This window comes from Schistocerca nitens, chromosome 2 (genome assembly GCF_023898315.1).
Source record: "Schistocerca nitens isolate TAMUIC-IGC-003100 chromosome 2, iqSchNite1.1, whole genome shotgun sequence".
Classification (NCBI taxonomy): domain Eukaryota; kingdom Metazoa; phylum Arthropoda; class Insecta; order Orthoptera; family Acrididae; genus Schistocerca; species Schistocerca nitens.
In genome coordinates, this window is record NC_064615.1 from 18,884,763 (window position 1) to 18,888,158 (window position 3,396).

General features: G+C 41.5%; 1 pseudogene; it reads right to left on the reverse strand.

Annotated features, from left to right (window-relative positions):
- Positions 1-3,053: 3,053 nt before the first annotated feature.
- Positions 3,054-3,171, reverse strand: LOC126238582 (5S ribosomal RNA; annotated as a pseudogene).
- Positions 3,172-3,396: the final 225 nt, after the last annotated feature.

Genomic DNA, 3,396 nt, shown 5'->3' on the forward strand with positions numbered 1-3,396 from the left:
CTCAAAGTTTTTACTTCTTCTCCATGAATTTTAATACCTACTCCGAATTTTTCTTTTGTTTTCTTTACTGCTTGCTCAATATACAGATTGAATAACATCGGGGAGAGGCTACAACCCTGTCTCACTCCTTTCCCAACCACTGCTTCCCTTTCATGCCCCTCGACTCTTATAACTGCCATCTGGTTTCTGTACAAATTGTAAATAGCCTTTCGCTCCTTGTATTTTACCCCTGCCACCTTCAGAATTTGAAAGAGGGTATTCCAGTTAACGTTGTGAAAAGCTTTCTCTAAGTATACAAATGCTAGAAACGGAGGTTTGCCTTTTCTTAATCTTTCTTCTAAGATAAGTCGTAAGGTTAGTATTGCCTCACGTGTTCCAACATTTCTACGGAATCCAAACTGATCTTCCCCGAGGTCCGCTTCTACCAGTTTTTCCATTCGTCTGTAAAGAATTCGCGTTAGTATTTTCAGCTGTGACTTATTAAACTGATAGTTCGGTAATTTTCACATCTGTCAACACCTGCTTTCTTTGGGATTGGAATTATTATATTCTTCTTGAAGTCTGTGGGTATTTCGCCTGTCTCATACATCTTGCTCACCAGATGGTAGAGTTTTGTCAGGACTGGCTCTCCCAAGGCCGTCAGTAGTTGTAATGGAATGTTGTCTACTTCCGCGGCCTTGTTTCGACTCAGGTCTTTCAGTGCTGTGTCGAACTCTTCACGCAGTATCTTATCTCCCATTTCATCTTCATCTACATCCTCTTCTATTTCCATAATATTGTCCTCAAGTACATCGCCCTTGTATAGACCCTCTATATACTCCTTCCACCTTTCTGCCTTCCCTTCTTTGGTTAGAACTGGGTTGCCATCTGAGCTCTTGGTATTCATACAAGTGGTTGTCTTCTCTCCAAAGGTCTCTTTAATTTTCCTGTAGGCAGTATCTATCTTACCCCTAGTGAGACAGCCTCTACATCCTTACATTTGTCCTCTAGCCATTCCTGCTTAGCCATTTTGCACTTCCTGTCGATCTCATTTTTGAGACGTATGTATTCCTTTTTGCCTGCTTCATTTACTGCATTTTTATATTTTCTCCTTTCATCAATTAAATTCAATATTTCTTCTGTTACCCAAGGATTTCTATTAGCCCTCGTCTTTTTACCTAATTGATCGTCTGCTGCCTTCACTACTTCATCCCTCAGAGCTACCCATTTTTCTTCTACTGTATTTCTTTCCCCCATTCCTGTCAATTGTTCCCTTATGCTCTCCCTGAAACTCTCTACAACCTCTGGTTCCATCAGTTTATCCAGGTCCCATCTCCTTACATTCCCACCTTTTTGCAGTTTCTTCAGTTTCAATCTGCAGTTCATAACCAATAGATTGTGGTCAGAATCCACATCTGCCCCAGGAAATGTCTTACAATTTAAAACCTGGTTCCTAAATCTCTGTCTTACCATTATATAATCTATCTTATACCTTTTAGTATCTCCAGGATTCTTCCAGGTATACAACATTCTTTTATGATTCTTGAACCAAGTGTTAGCTATGATTAAGTTATGCTCTGTGCAAAATTCTACAAGGCGGCTTCCTCTTTCGTTTCTTCCCCCCAATCCATATTCACCTACTATGTTTCCTTCTCTCCCTTTTCCTACTGACGAATTCCAGTCACCCATGACTATTAAATTTTCGTCTCCCTTCACTACCTGAATAATTTCTTTTATCTCGTCATACATTTCATCAATTTCTTCATCATCTGCAGAACTAGTTGGCATACAAACCTGTACTACTGTAGTAGGCATGGGCTTTGTGTCTATCTTGGCCACAATAATGCGTTCACTATGCTGTTTGTAGTAGCTAACCCGCACTCCTCTTTTTTTATTCATTATTAAACCTACTCCTGCATTACCCCTATTTGATTTTGTATTTATAACCCTGTAATCACCTGACCAAAAGTCCTGTTCCTCCTGCCACCGAACTTCACTAATTCCCACTATATCTAACTTTAACCTATCCATTTCCCTTTTTAAATTTTCTAACGTACCTGATAACCTACGGTTAACGAAATGGAACGTAACATGCGTCTAGTTCCAACTACGTACCGCCTTCATGCGTGCGGCCATAATAACGTCGGAAACCTTTCAACAAGACTCACCTGAGCTGAAAAGAGAGCTCTGTCAATCCACTGCCCTTTTGTACCTTGCGTGCGAGCGATACTACAGCCGTCAGTATATGTGCATGTCGCTACCGTGAGGTGAATTTTGTGAGCTCAGTGTAGTTGCTCAGCTACGGTTAAATTTGTATCAGCAATATGTAAACCTTTTTGACCCTCAATGTTAATCAGCGCACTACTCTCTATCGCTCATAAGAAACTTGAAAGGGTGTTTTGTTGGACTACCTGACAGTTTTGTAACAGCTCTTGTACTTTTTGTAGAAATATTCTAAGTTCCATATTATAGTTTCGTCCTTTGACTGAGTCACCTGCATATATTGTAAACAAACTGCTGCACAAAGGTGGTAAGAAAGGAAGGAATAAAGAGAAAATGAAAAGTTTCACAAAAGGTCGGAAGCATTTTCAAGCCGCATCGTGTTAAAATAATGTTCCAGACAAAACAGACTAGCGAGGTATGACCGGCAACATGACGTCGGAAGATAAATTCATTCGAATAATTGGGAGTTTGTAAAATTCATTGCGCATTTGTGATGCAAAGTGTATTCGACAGACAGGAAGAAAATTTTCGTACATACAAAAGAATCATAAACATGCGTTCAGACTACATGCTTACGAGAAATCAACTATGGTGAATTATGTATAGGAAACAGGCCATCCCCTTAAGGCCATAGAAAAAAAAAAAAAAAAGCACTTCGTCGTCAGGCCACAAGTGCCCCTTCGGGACCATCCGACCCACGTTCATCCTCAGATGAGTATGTGGAAAGGAGGGGCGTGTGGTCAGCACACCGCCCTCCCGGTCGTTATGATGGTTTTCTGTGACCAGAGCCGCTACTATTCGGTGGAGTAGTTCCTCAATTGGCATCACGAAGCTGAGAGCCCCCCGAAAAATGGCAATAGCGCGTGGCGGCCCATACGGTCACCCATCCAAGTCCCGGCCACACCCAACAGTGCTTAACTACGGTGGTCTGAGGGGAACCGGTGTAGCCACTGCGGCAAGGCCGTTGCCAACGGCATATAAGATGAGTATTAAATCTCGCCCTTAGGGGGGAGGGGGGGAGAAAGTCTAGTTGCCGGAAGAACTGGAGATGGGCATTGATGAAAATAAACGTAGCAGTAATCTGGATATGCAAGGTAATAACAGCGAAATGATATTTCTTAACACCTCCGAAGAATTATTTCAAGGCAGATACATAATAATAAATTTGTAGTGCCTCTTTTACGAAGTAGGTAG